The 20,644-nt window shown below is 35.3% G+C and overlaps 1 protein-coding gene and 1 pseudogene across 1 annotated transcript in view; one reads left to right on the top strand and one right to left on the bottom strand.

Moving 5' to 3' along the window:
- The window catches only part of LOC111148096 (WD repeat containing planar cell polarity effector), a 445,955-nt gene that overhangs the window by 80,714 nt on the left and 344,597 nt on the right, over positions 1-20,644 (top strand). The gene's annotated exons all lie outside the window — the stretch shown is intronic.
- LOC111147906 lies at positions 7,369-8,208 on the bottom strand (annotated as a pseudogene).

Raw genomic sequence — 20,644 nt, 5'->3', positions numbered from 1 at the left:
AGGAGTCATAGAGTGTAGAGATGTAGATGTGTGTGTGTGTGTGTGTGTGTGTGTGTGTGGTGTATATATATTACTGATGTGTAAATATGCATATCTATGTATATTATATAAGTTTATTCAAGTTTTATAAAGAATTTAGGTTTTGTGTTATGTATGTACATACTTATTTAGATATTTGGAAGAAACTGTGCAAGACTTATGTTTGATGTTTGGGGAGTTACACATAGAATACTCATTAGGGTAATGGGATTGCTATGGTAATTCTCACATGCTGACCAAAAATTTAGCTCAAAGACATTTGACAGTGGTGTTTAAAAAAAAAAAAATTGGATCATGGTCTAGTTACTTTGAAATTATTAACTCATCTGGCCTATACAAGACTCTCCTACCCTTAGTTTTAAACAACTTAGGTAATGTATTTGTCAATCAGAGAAGGTGGAGAGAAAAGGGCAGAATCTTAGCATTTGCTGCTTTAATACCAACTGAGGCAAAATCAAAATATTTGCTATATATTTTAATATTCTGTATATTTCATAATGTTAAATGATTTTGAAAAAGCAGGAAAGAATATTATAATAAAAAGAATATGAAAGTAATCTGAAGTAAGTTTTTTCAACATTATATAATTAAGAATTATGTGAAATAAAATACCATGTATGATTATTATTTACTTTATTACATGCTGTATTGAATTATCAATCCTGACAGTAAGAACTCCTTTGTGCAGTTTGGAAAATGATAAAGCATTTCTGAAATCCATTTGAGTTTCAATGCTTATTAAATCAAAATGGGACCAATTAAAAACTGAAATACAGAATTTAATCATTTTTTTTAAAGATTTTATTTATTTATTTGACAGAGAGAGATCACAAGTAGGCAGAGAGGCAGGCAGAGAGAGAGGGGGAAGCAGGCTCCCCGCTGAGCAGAGAGCCCGATGTGGGGCTCGATCCCAGGACCCTGGGATCATGACCCGAGCCGAAAGCAGAGGCTTTAACCCACTGAGACACCCAGGTGCCCCAGAATTTAATCATGTTTTAATTAGGAAAATAAACTTGCTGCTTTTCTTCATTTTGTATTTAACATAAACAGTCACATATAGAGACATAATTATTAGCATATCTAATATAAAACAGACTCTTACATGCTTTCTGGCCTACCATTAACACTCCTTTATTTCTGAAGGGTTAGAGGTGCCTCTGACAAGGACCGTGTCCGTTCCTTACCCAACCATAAGAGGAGGCTTTGATACCAACAAGCTGCTTTCATTACTTCTGTTTTGTTTGAACAGAGTATACATAATTATCTGCTCCAAGAGTGAACATTTTATGTAATGAACTTTCTGAATTCTATACCTTCTTTTAATTCATTAATTTGTTTACACTAGCTGATAGAAACCTAACTTTATAGGAGTTTAACTTAGTTATAAAAGAAAAATATTTTGTTATTTTAGAGGAATGTTAACAGAGGTCAAATGAATATTTATGTCTTATTTATAAAAAGAATTTATAAATCAAATACTACTTCTTAATATAGGAAACTTGTTTTCGTATTGAATAGAATTGTGCACATCATCTTTAAGCCACCTTGAATAGTGATACAGAAAATAATTTCTATATAGATTTTTAAAGTCTAGTTATTTTAAAATTTAATTGCTTTTCAAGATAGCACTTACAACAAAGCTACTGGAACACAGCCTTTTAATAGAAAGCCTTGCTTCTATTTAGAATAACAGTAAAGATGAAGTTATTAGAGTACTTAAGAACTAGGGAATGCAAAGCATGTCCTGAGTCACTCAAGAAGTGATGAATTAGCTATAATCTACCAATATGTTAACATATCAATAAATGACATTATTGGTTCAAATTCTCTGATTGCCTGTAGATAATAGTTAAACTGATAGAAAAAAATACACTACTAAGAATTAGTTTGTTAAAACTTGGAGTAATCAAAGTATTACCAGAGTTAATTTTTAACCATCATTTGTGGAGCAGACCTTATTCAGCATACTCAGTTTATTCTATGTGTTACAGAAGTCTTGGCAATGTGAGAGAATTTTATCTGCTTTTACCTTGCAATATATGTATACTTTTTACTTCAGGTGAAAAGAAACACTTTAGGTGTCAGAAATATTAGCAAGAGTGCAATGAGATAACAGTTTTCTATGTAAGTGTAAATTGTGGGTTTACTGTCTTAGAAGAAAAGACAAATTTTTAAAAACAAATTAATAATGGCATAATTTTGGGAAAAGTTTCACTTCTCATCAAATGCTATGTTTGCTAAAAATATGTCTTCTTTAAATATTTCACCAATGGATATTAAAACAATATTCTTTAACAGTTTATTAAAGTTCTGGGAAACTTGTTTTCAGGAGTTGCAAAGAGGAAATTTGAGAAAAGTCTAAGAAATAGACACCAGCTCATGATTTTTTCCCCCCTAAGGTTTATTTGAGAGCGAGAGAGCGCGCGCGCGCCAGAGAGAAAGTGTGTGTGGTGGGTAGGGGCAGAGGGAGAGTGAGAGAGAGAATCCTTAAGCTGACTTCCTGCTGAGCACAGAGCTAGATGTGGGGCTCCATCCCAGGACCCTGGGATCATGACCTGAGATGAAATTAAGAGTTGGCTGCTTAACCAACTGAGCCACCCAGACACCCCCAGCTGATGAATTCTAATGACTAAGACTATATTATTTTGAAAATATATACACTACTCATAGAGTTCTTCTGCATCTCACCTCATATGTTCTGAGAACAAAATAAAAGTGACTGATTGCCATGAATACATAATTTACTTTTCTTAAATGTTACTTCGTTAGGAGTAATATGATTCTGACTCTCAGAACCATTGGACAGTGAAATTCTATCAGGCTAGTTTCATCTTTTCTGCTAGCTTTACTCCTTTAAAAACTGTAAACCCTTAATAAATTGCTGAAATCTTGTTTGAAAATACATGTCAAAATAGTACATGCTTTAAAAATATGTTCCTTGAATGAGACATGAATGAATGCTTTTAAAGGAGGTGTTGACACTAGTGATTTTGATGATTGATATTAAGCTATAAAGAAAATACACGGGATGATGTAGTATATTTAAAGCCGACTTATGACAGTAATATATGCTAAAATTGTTGGGGTATAGAAATCATCTTCATAGCTGGATTGCCTTGCTTGTATGAATTCCTCTCCCTTTGAGTACCCCAAGCAATTTGTCAGAAGTGAATTTTTAATTTTTAGGTGATGGTTTAAAGTATTTTAAGATGAAAAGCTCTAAACTCAAGTAGATAACAGTGAACTAATTCTGCAGGATAGTCACATTTCTCAATGTTTCTTATTTTTCTACACTAGCATATTAGTGAATCAGTTCTTACGTAGTGAGTCAATTTTTGTTTTTAATTATTTATTTTATTTGAATATAACTGACAAACAATATTACATTAGTTTCAGGTACAACATAGTGATTCCACAAGTTTATGCTGTCTCTATTCACCACAGTGTAGCTACCATTTGTCACCATACAACACTATGACAGTGCACTGACTATATTCCTTATGCCGATTGTTTTATGCCCATGATTTATTCATTCCATAACTAGAAACCTATATTTCCCACTCTCCTTCACCCATTCACCCTCCTGCCCCGCTCAGTTCTCTCAATTCTGTTTTTTGTTTGTTTGTTGTTTTAGATGACACATATGAGTGAAATCATAATGTATTTGTCCTTTTCATCTGACTTATTTCACTTAGGATAATACCCTTGGGGTCTGTCTGTGTTGTTGCAGATGGCACAATCTCATCTTTTTTATGGCTATGAAACACACACGCGCGCGCGTGGGCGCGCACACGCGTACACACCATCTTCCTTATCCATATTCTCTGATGGACGCTTGGATTGCTTCCGTATCTTGGCTACTATAAATAATGCTGCAGTAAACATAGGGGTACATGCATCCTTACAAGTTAGTATTTTTGTTTTTTTTATTTAAGGGTAAATACCCAGTAGTGGAATTATTGGATCATATGGTATTTCTATTTTTAATTTTTTGAGGAACCTCCATACTGTTTTCCACAGTTGCTGCGCCAGTTTACATTCCCACTGACAATGTGCCAGGGTTCCCTTTTAGCACATCTCATCAACATTTGTTATTTTTTTGTCTTTTTGGTAGATGACATGACAGGAGTTAGGTGATATCTCATTGTGGTTTTTAATTTGCATCTTCCTAATGATTAGTGATGTTGAGCATCTTTTCATTTATTGATTGGCCATCTGTATGTCTTCTTTGGACAAATTCGGTCCTCCGCCCATTTTTAATCAGATTATTTGGAGTTTCTTTGGTGTTCAGTTGTGTAAATTATTTATATATTTTGAATATAAACCCCTTATTAGATATGTCATTTGCAAATATTTTCTCCCATTCAGTAGGTTCCCTTTTTGTTTTGTTGTTGGTTTTGTTTGCTGTGTAAAAAAGCTTTTATTTTTATGCAGTCTCAATGGTTTATTTTTTACTTTTGTTTCCTTTGCCTTAGGAGACATGCCTAGAAATATGTTGATGTCAGAGACATTACTGCCTGTGTTGTCTTCGAGGATTTTTATGGTTTCAGGTCTCATATTTAGGTCTTTAATCCACTTGAGTTTATTTTTGTATATGGTGTAAGAAAGTGGTCTGGTTTCTTTCTTTTGCATATACCTGTCCAGTTTTCCCCACACCATTTGTTTAAGAGACTGTCTTTTCCCTGCTGTATATTGTCTTCTTAGTCATAGATTAATTTGCCATAAAGTGTGAGTTTATTTCTGGGCTGTCTGTCCTGTTCCATGGATCTGTGTGTTTGTATTTGTGTCAGTACCATACTGTTTTGATTACTGCAGCTTTGTAGTATAGCTTGAAATCTGGGATTAATACTTTCAGCTTTGTTCTTCTCAAAATTGCTGTGGCTATTCAAGGTCTCTTGTGGTTCCATACAAATTTTAGGATTATTGGTTCTAGTTCTGTGAAAAATGCTGTTGGTATTTGATGGAGAGTATGTTGAATCTGTAGATTGCTTTGGGTGGTATGGACATTTTAACAATATTGGTTCTTCCAATTCATAAGCATGGAATATCTTTCCATTTGTTTTGGTCATCTTCAGTTTCTTCACTAATGTTTGTAGTTTTCAGAGTACAAATCTTATACCTCTTTGGTTAAGTTCTGAGATATTTTTTTCCTTTTTGGTGCAGCTGTAAATGGGATTGTTTTCTTAATTTCACTTACTGCTTCTTCATTATTAGTGTATAGAAAAGCTACCAATTTCTGGTTATTAATTTTGTATCCTGCAACTTTACTGAACTTGTGTGTTACTTCTAGTAGTTTTTTGGTGAAGTCTTCAGTATTTTCTATGTGTAGTATCATGTTATCTGCAAATAGTGACAGTTTAATTTCTTTCCCAGTATGGTTGCCTCTTAGAATCAATTTTTATTTTTGCATCTTATTTGGGATCCTATAGATCTAATTTTGTAATCTCACGTGTTACTTTAAATAATATTGCTAACAACAATTTATAAATACTTGGTCATATAAAATTGAGGAATTGATTATATTTTACTTGATTAAAGGCAAAATTTTGGACTGTGTGACTTTTGGGGTTCCTTTCTTAGCATTTTAAGCCATCCTTTTGAATGCAGATCATGCTCTTTGAAATTTAAGCCTTATTTAACCTTTGTGAAATTTTAAAAAATTCTTGTTTTTCTGAGCATAGTATATGGTGATTGCAGATTTTTCATACTCAGATTTTGCAATTCAGGGACATACCTTCATATTTAGCAGAGATAAGACATATTCATGCATGCATGCATTCATTCATTCAACAACAAATACTTATAAAACATCTACTGTGTTCTATAAGAGTAGTTAAGTTACCTATCAGGGCTCAAGCCAATTTCAGTCTTGTGGGGGACACGGACAAGGAATTAAAATTTAAGTATGTAAGTTGATGAGTACTATGCTTGGGAAATGTAGAGGGTATCTGAAAGTACGTGTGGTAGAATTATGTTTGGCCATCTAACCAAATCTTAGGGGAGCCTGGTATTAGGGAAGTTGTCCTGGAAAAAGTTTTTGCTAACCTGATGCATAACATGTATAAGGATTAGCCCGGGGACGTGTTAGAAGGGAAAGAGATGTGGGGATAGCTAAGTGCATTTCACATGGAGTATGCACAGAGGCAAAGAGGAACATGGCATGACTCATGGGACTCTAAGACTTCCATGTTCAGAAATGAAGCCAGAGGTGTGAGGAAGGAGTGTTTTATGCATAGTCTTATGTATTATTGGAATTTCATCCTTGGTGCAGTGGAAAGTCATTAGGGCTTTTCAAGAAATTACATGATTCTTATTGCTGTTCGGAAAGATTTTGCTGGCAGCAGTATGGAGAATGGGTTGGAAGAAGTTAGCTTAGAGACAAGGATACAGATAAGGACTTTCTGGGTAATTAGTTGAGATGTATTTGAGTCATAAACTATTTTGGTAGCAGTAAAGATGGAAAAAACTAGATGAATTTATGAAATTTTGACTAATAAAAGCAACAGAGTTAATGATTGTAGGATATGGAGTTTGTGGAAGAAATAAATAGTAGTAAAAGTGACACTCAAGTTTCTAACTTAGGTGATTAGGTGGATAGTGCTTCCATTCAGTGTGATTGGAATCATGGAAGGAGTCAGAAAAGGAAGAATATGAATTTGGGTTTAAAGATGGTGAACTTCATGTTAATGTGGAATAAGATGACCAATAGAAGGTAGACACATAAACTAGCTGCTCAGGAGAGAAATGAGGACTAGTGACTAAGAGTCATCAGCACGTAGGTAGTAATTGGAGTAGATGAAGTGTTTTCCAGGGAGGACCTAAAGAGAAGAGATCTTGGAGGACTCTGAGTAGGACCCTGAGGAATCCAGTATTTAAGAGATGGACAGAGGAAGAACCAGTGAAAAATACTAAGAAGGAGTAGCTAGAGAAAGGTAGGTTGAAAATGAGGAGAGTGCGGTGTCACTGAAACCAACATATGAAAGTGAAAAAAGGTATCAGGCAGTTAGAGTAGAAAGGGCACGGATTGCATGGAGCACTGGGTGTGGTGCAAAAAACAATGAATACTGTTACGCTGAAAATAAATTTAAAAAATTAAAAAAAAAAGAAATATAATGGTAGAAAATGCACACTATGTGAGAAATTCGGATGATATGCTATATGATTTCAGATGAAAGAAAGATTCCGTCTGGTTGGGGAACAGGAATGCTCATGGAGGAGGTTGCATCTGAAAAGCACATTTTAAAAAATTTTTTAATTTTTTTTTTTGAGTCTAATCTTATTTACTTTTTACTCTTAGAAAAACTTTTTTTTTTTTTTTTTTTTTTTTTTACTGGTCTCAGACTTAGAGGTAGAAGCTGTCAGAGAGGACAGCCTCCATCTCTTGGCAATCTGTTCCCAGCCTTTCTTTTTCTTTGGCTTCTTTCATTCTCTTGGCCAAAAGTTGAGCATATTCTGGGTCCTCTTCTTTATTTTTCTTAGTGAGCTCTTTCTTCAAAGCAATACACAACGTTTGTTTTGGAGCATATGTGGAGTAACAAGATGCTGTATCTTGGGAGTTTGGTTCTAGATTTCTTACCTTCTTTGTTTAAGGGCTTTCCCACAACATACTGGCAGACATCATTTTCTTTAGAGAGATTGAAGAATTTGTGGATTCTGCTGGCTCTTTTGGGCCCCAGACAATGAGGCACAGTAGTATCAGTGAGTCCAGGAATATCCTTCTCGCCCATTTTTTACAGTGACCAAGTTGAGAACACTGAGACTGGCATCCACAGTGCAACCCCAAATAGATTTGTGCCTTCTCTAGGCAGTCCTCCTTGGTCTATAGCAGGAATGCCCCTTTCTCAGCAGCAGGTGGATGCAGCCATGGGTCAAGACACCCTGCTTCACGGGGAACAGTCTGCCTTGTTTGTCTTTGCTACCACTGATTTGGACCACATAACCCTTCCATTCTTCACCCAGAGCATCAGCAGCAACTTCTGTGGCCATATGCTTCTCATAAAAGGTATGAAGTTTGAGTTCATGATTCACTTTAATGAGTTTCTGGCAGCCAGTTGCTGAGAAAGAGATGTTCAGCTTCACCCTGAAGCAGCCTGCTGCCTCTGAGCTGAAAGGCACATTTAAAGAAGCTACTGAATGGTGGGGAATACACTCCAGGTTAAGGGGCAACATAGTAGAAGGTAGGAAAGTATAAGGCTGTAGAAATAACAAGTTGTATAATAGCCAGGGACAGGTCTAGGGTTGTTGTTAGAGGTAGGACTAGAAAGGTAGTAGGGGGAAATTATCATGAAGGCCATGATTGACATGCTAAGAGCTCTATGCTCTTGGCAATAGGAAGTCATAGGAGGATTTTAACTAGAGAGATTTCATTACTTTTAAGGATGAAGAATATTCCATTGTATAGATATATCACATCTTGTTTATCCATTCATCAGCAGTATATTCTTTAGGGATATATATATATAGGTAATAATATATTTTGAAAAAGGGAAGTAACCCAAAATTCAGGGTGCAAGTCACCTCTGGAGGAGGGAATGGAGGGATGTGACTTGGGAGGGGACACGAGCATTTAACATAGTGGTAGTGTTCTATTTCTTAAACTGAACGGTGAGTACAGGGTATTCATTTTATCCATTAAATAGTACTTATATATTTTATTCTTTAGGATATATATTTCATATTTTTTAAGAAAAAGTGATCATGCCATTAGTGTAATTTTCAGTGTCTTGTAAATAGGAGAATGATATGATGAGATTTGTTACTTGATAAGATTAATTTATCAGTAGGTTAAGTTGGGACAAAGAGAGGTTCTTTGGAGAGATTATTGAAATTGTTTAGAAGAGGAGTATAGGGCCAGAACCAAATCAAACTATAGCACTGGAGAAGATAGGAAATTAATATAAATCGGGCAAAAAAAAAATCAACAGTATTTGTGAACTGGTGGAGTTCACCCTTTGTGGACAGGGTGAAGTGGAGGTGTTCATTTCTAGTTTGCTTTCTTTCCTTTTTCTCACAGTGACTTTATCTAAAATCACTCATATTGAGTCTCCCTCTATTCACCTTGCCTTACTCAACAGAAGACCTCTCTTCATTCTTCATTAGGAAAAAATAAGTTATCTAGCTTTAATGTTTCGCTTTTTGTCCCATTTCACATCAAGAAATATGAAGAGTGAGATTTTACCTTACTTGCTGACTAGTAGGTTAGTGAGTTTCATGGATGCTGGTAGAAAACAGAGGTTAAGTTTTTATTCATAGCAATAGAAGACTTGAAGTATTAGCATTTTTGCATAGGTTCCCTGAACCCCAGTTTCTCTGGTGTGACAGGAAGAGTGCCAGATGACACCAGTACATGTAGCGGGTTCCATTATGCTGAGCTTGGGGAACCTAATTTTTTATAATGGGAAGTAAGCATGCCTGCCCTTTGCTCCATAAGAAACATTATCTCTATTTTCCAGGGCTATTATCCTTTAAAAGATAGTCTAGAATAAAGGGCACTCAATGCCTCTTTTACAGAAACCTGAAAGACTTACAAAGAATTGTTTCCTAACACCTGAGAACATCTTAATGTTTATCCTTCTTTCACTCTTGTCTGTCTCAGAAATAAGTCATTTCTTTTCATGGCTAACACTTCAACTTTGATTTTTATCCTCTTTTCTTGACTTCTGAGATCTTGTGTAATGGCTAGAAGACTCAAATCTTCATTTATCAAATATTTATTGCATATATGCTACCATGTATGATGTTACAAAGCGGCTTTACGTAGCACTTCTGCTAGTGGAGGTACTCAGACAAGTAAACAAAGAAATAATCAAGATTATCTTAGTATAGGATAAGCTCAATAAAATAAAAAAGAATGACGTGACAGAAACTAGGATGGTCCTATTTTATATGGTGATCATTGGAGAAGACTTTTGGGAAGAAGTGACGTATGCACAGAGATCTGAATTATGAGAAGAATCAGATTTCCTTATAAAAGAAGAGCACAAAAACTCGTAGGAATAAGAGTGATATTTTTTGAGAAACAAAAAGAAATCCCATGTTTCTGGATTGTAGTGAACTAAGGAAGATAATGGTAAATGATAAATTTGAAGAGGTAAGTCATGACAAGAAGTTTGAATTTTATTCTGTCTGTAACCTTTGTTACTCCACTATATCTTTCTTTTATTATACTCTAGGAGCCTTTCTCTGTCCTAAATCACTTTTTGTATAGATGCCACTACTTCCCTTTCTTTTCCAAATTCTTTAAAACCAGAAGAATTAAAAGGTAAATTCTCAACACTGTTAGAAGACAGGAAATGGTGCCATCAGAAATTGTGAGGAATTCTTGAGAGGCCAAAAACAGAAGCCTGGAAAATGACAGCCCAGAATGCAAAGAAAACAACTATGTATGAGAGGAAACCCTCAAAACTTTGAAGTTCTTGTTAGGGGGGATAATTATTTAAAGGTATGTGCCTTAGAAAGGAAAACAGTATTTCCCCTTGCCCAGTTCGTTCTCCTCAAATCGGGCACATACACATGTATTCTCCATTCTTTCAGCTCTCCCTTTTTCTCTCTCTCTGACACACGCACATGCATACACACACAGTAGTGATAGCAGACCGCAGTGGCATTTGTCTGGTTCTGAAATTCAAAAGCCACATGTAAGGTAAAATACCTATTTGGGAAAGACTTCCAATGTGGCTGTAGGGACATGAGAAAGGAGTACAATATGAAGTAACCTGGGAGGACTTATCTGTGTTACAGATGTGGACTGGAGGAAAAATGAAAGATAGTCCTGTCCAGGAGGGAAATATGTTTGAGTACTCTATAACCAGATTAAAACTCTTCTGTTTTTGTCACTTGGAGTCTCCTCACCTTGCCTTTGTAGGCTAACCTACACATCTTAATGAGACTATGGCCACTTATATACCAGCAGTCAGTCTTCCTGTACAGGAAAGAGACTGGATGGGCAAAATATCTATATGGCTATAGAGAAAACCTGGGCCCACTGTATAATCATCAACTTAGATTTTTGTTTATAAATATGAATGGATAGCCAGGGATCATCAGACAGGTAAGAAAGCCACTAGCAGGAAAAAGAAGAGCCAAGATGAACAAACCACTAATTTGGGTAAACAAACATTAATTCAAAGAACAGAAGATCATGTAAAATATATTCTAATCAATAATTTTTGAGAGATTCCAGAAGATAATGGAACAAGAATACACCATGATTCAAAAGAAGCAATGAGAAAAAAGATATTTGAAATTAAACATATGATTTAAAATTTTTAAAAAATATAGGGGTGTCCAGCTGATTCAGTTGGTAGAGCATGCAACTCTTGATCTCAGGGTTGTGAGTTCGAGTCCCACATTGGGTGTAGAGCTTACTTAAAATTAAAAAAAATTAATAAAAAATTATAAATATGTACCATTGACCCTTGAACAGCAAGAGGGTTAGGGTTGCTGACTTCCTACACAGTTGAAAATCTGAGTATTCTTTTGACTCCCCAAAACTTAATTACTAATAGCCTGTTGTTGACTGGAAGCCTTACTGATAACATAAACAGTCAATTAACACATATTTTGTATGTTATATTTATTATATGCCATATTCTTTCAGTAAAATAAGCTAGAGGAAAGAAAATGTATAAAGAAAATCGTAAGGAAGAGAAAATATTTTCACAGTACTGTACTGTATTTATTGAAAGGTGTCTTGGTATAAGTGGTCCTGTGCAGTTTAACCTGTATTGTTTAAGAGTATGTCTTTCTGTATATAAGAAGAGCAAAACAATGTAACAGGCCTAAGCACAGACTGAAATAGTAATCTGGAAGATAAAATCAAAGAAATATTCTCAGAGTTAAAAGACAAAATGTGGGAGGGGCACCTGGGTGGCTCAGTGGGTTAAGCCTCTGCCTTCGGCTCAGGTCATGATCCCAGGGTTCTGGGATCGAGCCCCCGCATCTGGCTCTCTGCTCAGCAGGGAGTCTGCTCCCCACCTTCTCCCCCTCCCCCCACCCCGCCTGCATCTCTGCCTACTTGTGATCTTTGTCTGTCAAATATATAAATAAAAATCTTTAAAAAAAATAAAAAAGACAAAATGTGGGAGAGAAGTTAAGCCATGGAAGGGTCAATCCAGGTAATGCAATATAATTAGAAATTGAGAAATAAAGGCTGGCCCCCCACATGTAACCATTTGGCTTTAAAGGACTGTTGGTATTAGTGGTTGGGTTGGGCCTCTGGACCTTGCTTCAACCAGAGCATCTCTACTTTTACAATTTTTATATGTTGGAATTAGTGTAATAGTTTATTGAAGGAAAAAGTGGTCTACCAGGAAAAAAAAGTTTGAAAATTAATGACATATGGGGTAAAGCTCAGATTTGCTGCATTTTTTACATAGGTCTTTACAGTCTTACTCCAACTTGTCTTTCTAGGGGGAGTGAAAGAAGATTACATAGAAGAGGTAGGGGCCAGCTCACATATGGGTATATGTAAACCAATATAAGGACTTTAAGACCTATGCAGTGAGACGTTTTTGAAGAGCTTCAGGCAAACAGATAAAATGATCTAATTTGTATATTTAAAATATTTTATATTAACTATTACATATGGTACATTATATATTAAAAATCTGAAAATATCTTTATATTTCTATGGGAAATGGATTATGATGATTTAAAAGTTGAAATGGGAGGCCAGTCAGAGGCATGAAATATTCTAGGCAAGATAAGATGCTGTTCTAAACTGGAGAGGTAAGTGGGATAGAAAGAACTAGCAAGATTAGGATATATTTTAGAAGAAGCTGATTCAGGGGGTGCCTCGTTAAACCTTCGATTCTTGGTTTCGGCTCAGGTCATGATTTTCAGGTGGTAAGACTGAGCCCTGCATCACGCTCTGCACTCAGTGCAGTGTCTGCTTGAGATTCTCTCCCTTTGCCCTGCTCCTCCTGCTCATGCTCTTTCTGTCTCAAATAAATAATAAGATACATCTTAAAAACAAAAAAGAAGAAGAACCTGAGCCAATAAGGGAAAAGAGAACATGAGAGTGGTGACTGATATTGAGAAAGACTTGAAGGGTATGGTTTTGTTTTTCTTTTTTTTCCTTTCTTCCTCTCTTCCTTTTACTCTCCTCTGTCTCCTTCTCCCTTGCCCCCCTTTCAGTAAAACAGTGGGTATTTCTTTGTAGTCATAATGTATACTCCATTTTGTTGGGAAAGGGAAAGGAGTTGGTGTTAAGACTGGAAAGGTTGCCCACATTCAAAATGAATTGCTCATATATTTAATAAAAGAATATCAGAACTTAAAAAAATAAACATTTGTTATCCTCATAGTTTGTGTGTATCAGATATTTGAGAGTGGCTTAGATGAGCAGTTCTGGCTCAGGCTCTCTCAAGAGATATTACAGTGATCTAATGGCTGGCCTGGAGCTGGTGGATCTAAGTCCCAGGAGGTCATGCATGTGGTTGGCAAGGGTGTGCTGGTTGTTGCCAGGGGGCCAGCTCTTCCTCTCCCAAAGTGGTCTTCTTCATGGGCTGTTTGAATATCTTCACAACATAGTTCTGGCTGTATCCTTTCCCTCTGGCCTTGGGGTGACAGGCATCTGCAGAGGCAGGTTCTGAGCCTCATGGACAGCTGCAGCAACTGAAACATGGGGCAGAGTAGTCAGAACTTTTTAAAAAATGGTTTTAAATACTGTACAATGAAAGAAGCATGTACTGACAAAATGTTGGATTTGGGGATTAGACAAATTCATGTTTAAAATATAGCTCATCCCAGGACTCCTGGGTAGCTCAGTCGGTTAAGCATCTGCCTTGGGCTCAGGTCATGATCCCAGGATCTTGGGATCAAGTCCCTTGTTGGGCTCCCTGCTCAGCTGGGAGCCTGCTTCTCCCTCTGCCTGTTCTGCCTGAAGCTCTCTCTACTTCTGCTCTCTCTCTCTGACAAATAAATAAAATCTTAAAAAAAATAAAAACCAACCCCAAAAATAATAAAATATAGCTCATCACCTTTCTACTTTTTAAAATAGGAAAATACTACCTCATATGCTTGCTGTTAAGATCTAAATGAGAAAATGCATATAAAGCACTCATCATACAGTAGGCACTATCTAATTAGCTGAGAAGAAAACTTTATTTTGATCAAACGTAAAATGAATAACTTTCCAACCTTAGAGACTTTTCAAACTTGTTGAGGTTTAAAAACAAGTAAATACAATTTCTAAAGCAAATCACACATATTTCCTTATTAAGATAATCAGTGATTTATATATAGGAAGTTAATAACACCCAGCACAAATTTAGTTCTCAGTAATTGACCATTGCTTTATGAGAGTAGTAAACCTTTTATTGAGTATCTTTAAAGCACTTTCTGAGTGTACCACATATTGAATAATTTGTAACAGAGTCATACCATAAATAATAAAGTTATGTCAAACATCAGTTTAATAAATTAGGTACTTTATGTAAGTGTACACTGGAATGTTTATGGAGGGGGATGCAGAGTTAAAGCAGTGTTTATGCCAAATCCACCATGCATTCATGTGTATTGAGCTATACATTTAAAAAAATATTTTGTAATTAAAATATGTATATCACCAATTTTTCTTTGTTAGAAAATAAATGACATATAGTATTTACTAACCACTGAAAAAATAGCAAACCCTGCTTTGAGTACCTAGATACCTTCTCATTGGCTGGCACCATCTGTGACAAATTCTGAACTGTACTGTTTACAGACACACAGCTGTAGCCTGAGTTGGCACCAAAACTAAGTATTGACGCTGTGCTCTTTGCAGCCCCGGCCCTGTCTAATTCCTCTGGAAAGGAGGGAGAAGAGGTTGCAAATGTAGGAGTGATGAGAATAATTGATAGTTTATGTCTCTTCTCTCTTAAAAAATAAACTCTCCTTCTGTCTCGAAACTCCTTTAGCTACAACCCTGTCTTGCCATCCACATTCATGGCTTCAACCACATAATTGGCTCCTAAACCCATATTTTTATTCTAGATCTCACTCCTGAGCTCCATATCTGTAGTTTTATCTGGGTATTTATATCTGGGTGTTTGTATCTGTTTATATCTGGGTGTTTAATGTCTACCTAATGCTTCAAGTTAGCTTGACACTCTACAGAATATTCATCTCCTAAGTAATAAATGTTAACTGTGGGCAGCTCAGCAGTTTTGCACCTATTTTTAAATGCCAGATGACATCATGAAATGTTGCAAAGTCAAAGTGGTGAATTATCCCGGAAAAATCCTAGTTGTATTTCTAATAGAAAATATTCTTTCTTGGAGAGTGCCTGTTGAAGTAGTAGGATTAGCTGCTATCCCAGTGGTTAAACAGACCATCAGTTGAAGCAGAATGAAAGATGCCCACCAAGACATTAAAGGCATTAGCACAGGAGTGAGTGAAACACCAGGGATGAAGCATTTACTCAGTGTTCACTGCTCTTTCCATCCGCATATGTGTTCTGAATAAACTTGGGAGAAGGTGGGAAACTTTTTCTTTAAATCAAATGGCACACATACATAGTACAGAAAATCACAGTTCTTCAAGGCTTATCACTAACAATGAACGGCATTTGGATATCTCAGTGCTTTCCATGGGCAACCACTTCCAATTCTTTAGTTATTTCTTCTGGTGTTTACCTCTTTGTTTGTAAATAATATGTATTACTTATTTCTTCATTTTGATCTTAATCCCTCATCTTAGCTCTTACCCCTCCCATACATACTTCTCTCCTTGCCAGCACAGATAAAACACAGTTTTTGGTTAATCCAAATTGTGTGTCTACAGTATTCTAACTATATATAATCAAACTTTAGCAATATAACATATTAAGATTACATTTTTCTTCATGTATAATTTTTTTTGTTTTCTCTGTAGTTAATAATTGCCTTACTTTCCAAAGTTGCTTATTTTTTTATAGACCTATTATTTCCTCAACCCCAGCTTCCCCAGCAGAAATGTAAAATCTTCTTTTGGTAAATCTGTATGCATCAGGTAATCTGTTACTTTCAATTTTTTCTTGGAAATATTTTTCTTGAGGTTTGCTGTCATCCTTCACTCTGCCTGAGATACAACTATCCTTGTATGATTTCCTTTTATTGCTATTCCGGAAATCCTTTTTCCTTGTTTTTGTGTTGGATCCTTTATTTCCTGGATCCCATATTTTCCTCTTTTTTGGTTTATTGTATCTTTTGGTGGAACATATCTTCCAGTAATTCTGTATAAAAAAGGGCACAATAATTAAATCTTGAGACTTTACCTCTTTAAACATCTTTATTCTACTCTCACACTGAAATGTGAGTTTGGCTACATGTAAAATTATAGGTAGGAAATAGTTTTCCTTCAGAAATTGAAAGCAGTACTCCTTTGTCTTCTAGCTTCCAGTGTTGCTTGTTGAGAAGTCTGATGCCTTGATCCTTTTTAAGTAATTTTTTTTCTTCTCTGGAGACTTAAGATTTTTGTTTATAGTGTTTTATGATTTCATAATGATGTGCTTAGGGGGTGAGTCTTTTGCAAATCACTGCATTGGGTACTTAGCAATTTCTTTCTACGTAGAAACTCATGTACTTCAGTTCTGGGAAATTTTCTTGTATTATTTCTTTGGTAATTTCTTCCTTTCCTTCTCTTGCCTCTGTTTTCTTCCTCGGTCATATTTGTAATTTAGGATTACTCTGACTCATTTTCCAAATTCCTTTTCTCTCTCTGTCTCTGCATTGTGTGTATGTGTGTGTGTGTGCGTGCGCGTGCATGCGCACACACGCACATGTAGTGTGTAAGTATGCATTTCTTTTTTCTTTCTTGGACATGACCTCAACATTATTTTCCAAGTCTTCTTTTGAATTATTTATTTTGGCTTTCATGTGTTTATTTCCAAGAGTTTATTTTGTCCCTCTTTTCGGCATAGCTCTCCTACTTTCAGTAATGTTTTATTTCTTAAGTACTTTCTCTGATAAAACAACCTTTCAAGAGTCAGTTTACAGTTTTCTTCTATGGTAGGGAGGGATTGCCCAGCTGTGGTAGCAGAGAAAAGCACCTAGAAGTCTAAGTATTATTTACATAGAATTTCAAACAGATCTCTTGTTTTCAATCCTAAGCACAGGCATTCCTTCAAAAGTATTTGGTGCCTCCAGTTTCTGAGCCTTTCTAGAGTTCCAGTGCATGAACTCTTCGGCTCTCAGCCATCTACCTTCCATATGTACTTGGCTTTCCACTTTCTTGAATCTGTTGTCAGTTACCTTTGTCCATCTGCTTTTTACTCTCCAAAATTTTGTTGATAACTATTTCGTTGTCTTCTAATTCTCTTTGCCTTGAGAGTTTTCTTTTTATTGTTTATTGTTATTTTAGTGTGGGCTTGGAAGGTAGTGAAGGTAACTATATCTATTCAATCCCCTATCTTTATTGGGATGGTTCTCTATGCAGGATTTTTGTGTGTGTTGCCAGCTTGCTTGGAGCTGGTTGTGCTACCAAAAGAAACCAATCAAGCATTTATATATAATGTTTTCCCCTTGATTCTAATTTATCATTGATTATAAAGTGCTATTGATTTAGTATAGTATCAAATTCTGATAAAAAGCAACACTATCTTAATATATACATTGATTATAAGATAAATAAGTTTTAGAAACCATCAAATTTGAATCATACAGTAGATTCATATGACCCAGTCATATGCTAGGTATTCATTTTCTCTAAAAGGGGCCTAAGGTTCTGAAAATGGATTTATAATTTCAATTTTTGTAGCTTGGATTGTGTTAGATTGTTAGAATTAATAACTTTCTTTTCTGTACTTTCTTCCTTGGGTATGGTTTTATTTTATTTTCCATACTCTGATGTAATTGTATTCATCTGTTTTCTCTTACCCCATCCCCCACTAAGTTATGACCTCCTCAAGTGCAAGTTCTTGGGTGGTTTCACAATGCCTGGTCCAATTTAGCACTTGGTAGTTGCTTTGCAAATGTAGTTTGAACCAAACTAAAATAATTTGAAAATGAAATGATACCCAGTGAAACACTAAGATAATCAGAGTATATTTTCCTTTTCTGTTATTGCAGTCAGGCTCTATCTTATGGATATTGAATATTCAGGAAAGGGAAACTGACATTTATTGAACAATTATCATTTGCCACATAGTTTCAAATACATTATCCTATTTACTTGGTAAAATTGGGGCCAGTCTGAAAAGCATGGGACATATTTTTTGTGAGTCCATGATTTGTTTGGGCTTTAGGGTAAAACATGATCATAATCTAGAATCTTCCTTGTTTTATTCTATGACTTTTAAATATTAGTTAATAATTTTCTACTGATTAAGGAATTATGAACATTTTAAGCCATGATGATGTATGCTTGTGTTAAATATATTAAAGTGAAATTGATCCCTTCTCGGGAACTTGGTGGTTATTCACAGACTTCATTTCAGTAAGAGAAGGCTGTTCTTTCCTAAGTACCTACTTTGGTTTTCCATTCAACCACTGAAACAAAACGTTAAAAGTATCATCTAAGTGATAAAGCTGTGACAAACCATTAGTAAAGGTGAAAATAACCAGTCAGGGAAGAAAGAGTGTGAAGGAAGATACAAACACAATATAAAAGGATTCACTGAAGAATTCTTACAAATTGGGAGCTTTTAGGACTTGTTTACATTTCATTAAGAACTAGTCATAGAGATTGAGGAGTTGAGAACTTAATGAGAGCTACTACCAAGTAAGAGTAGTAAAAATAGAAATAAGTCTTCTCTGATATAATGCAGTAACTTAAAAAGAAGACCTTAACGTATTTAACATTCAGTTGTAAAATATTAATAATTCATGTTGGAACTTATTTTTGTATTATTTGTAAAGTTCGTTAAGTAAATACTGTGAAGATTTTTTAGTGCCTAAGAAATACCAGTTTTATCAGATGTTTTAGATATATCAGTTTACTTACAAACTATTGATATACTAATTAAAAATAATCCTTAACTAGTCATTCAAGTAACTTCCTCCAAGGGCTTTCTAAACAAAATATATTAAATTTGGCCAGAAAATAGGTTTCACCTGTATCTTTCGCCATGGATTAATTATACAAGTCTAAACTGACACCTGTCTCAGGTGCTTAAGCAGAGAAGCTTAACTAAAAGGCTCTATTTAGCGTAGTATTTAGGCAGAGGGAGGTAGAATAGAAAGAGCACTGCACAGATAACCTGTGGACAGGAATTCTAACCCTAAGTGTTCCTGTAACAAGCTGACTGAATTTGTACAAATTACTTTACCTACCTAGACCTCAGTTTTCATATCTGTAAATTAAGAGATTTAGAGTCTGAGTTGATTTCAGTTGGGGGAGGGGAGGCAAATGGACTCCTTGCAGAAACTGCTATTCCCTGTCCAAAAAAACACTTATATGCACATGTACACCATACGTATGCAGGCAAATATGTGCACAATTTAGTACATAATTTCAGAGGGTTACTGTGAGGATTAAATGAAATAATGAATATAAAATGCATTAAGTAGGCATTTAAAAATTGTTATACCCCCTTTACTTACCCATATTGGGAGGGTTCTTTAGCTTTTAAGTTTTGATAAAAGCCACAGAAAAAGGTTTTTCAAGTCTCTTTTGGGGAAAAAAAAAGATTTTAAAGTATACAACTATCAGATTGCATGAGATATTCTACTTTTTAAAAGAAGCCACTTCTTTCAACAGTTACTAGGGTTTGTTTTTTAGAGGAGGGGGTGGCAATCTGTCATCAAAGTGTTGACAAGTGAAATCTGACAAGGTTGAGGTGGTATAGCTGGAGGCCACTTCAAATTTTTTCACTGTCTTTTCTATTTGAAGAGAAAGCATCTCTATCTTTTTTCATTCTTGCTCACTTTGCAGCAGTCTTTGATTTATATGCTTTTTAAAACAGTAAATCTAAATTGACAAATTATTTCAGCAGTTAGCATTGGTTTAGATAAGAGCATTTCAGTGTTCTCTTGTCTTTAACTCAGCTCTTTAGGAATTATTCCTGAAATTCAGTTTATTCTCTCCTCAAAATCCCTTTTTTTCTATCCAAGTATAGCATAAAACTATATTTATGGAATTATAGTCTCAATTATCATGATTACATTGCCAACATTTCTATTTTTCTTGTCTTTTAATTGTTGTGATTGAAATACATCCTAAAGAGAAGATTTTTAAATCCATATTTTTGTAGATAAGAAAGGTGTGTACATATGGTAGAGATGGTGGTAGGCAAAGATTATTTTATTTTTGTTATTGTTATTTGCTTATGCAAGCAAATCCGCCCCCCCCACCCCCAATGCCTGGTGTAAGCCATTACAATTATTTTGCAAGGTCATGGAAAAAATGTACTTCAACTAGTCTCTTTGAAATAATGGAAATTGTGTGCAGCAAAATATTCAAAATGAGCATCAGCAAACAAGATGTTTGTATTAATGGGAACCTAGGAAATGGCTATGCAAAGGTCAACACTGATCTTTAAATATTAGTGAAATTTAATTTGTTGCGTGTAATGAGTAGAAAGAAAAGGAAACAGGCCACAATAAAGAAGCCATTGATAAATTATCTAAATGTCAAAACTGCATACAATATGGAAAATGTTAAATTGACAAAATCTATTTAAATGAATTAAACAATTTAAACA

The sequence above is a fragment of the Enhydra lutris genome, unplaced genomic scaffold (genome assembly GCF_002288905.1).
Source record: "Enhydra lutris kenyoni isolate GAN:26980312 unplaced genomic scaffold, ASM228890v2 scaffoldscaffold18, whole genome shotgun sequence".
Lineage (NCBI taxonomy): Eukaryota > Metazoa > Chordata > Mammalia > Carnivora > Mustelidae > Enhydra > Enhydra lutris.
The sequence above is the reverse complement of the archived record's forward strand: the minus strand, read 5'-3'. Positions and strand labels throughout refer to the sequence as shown.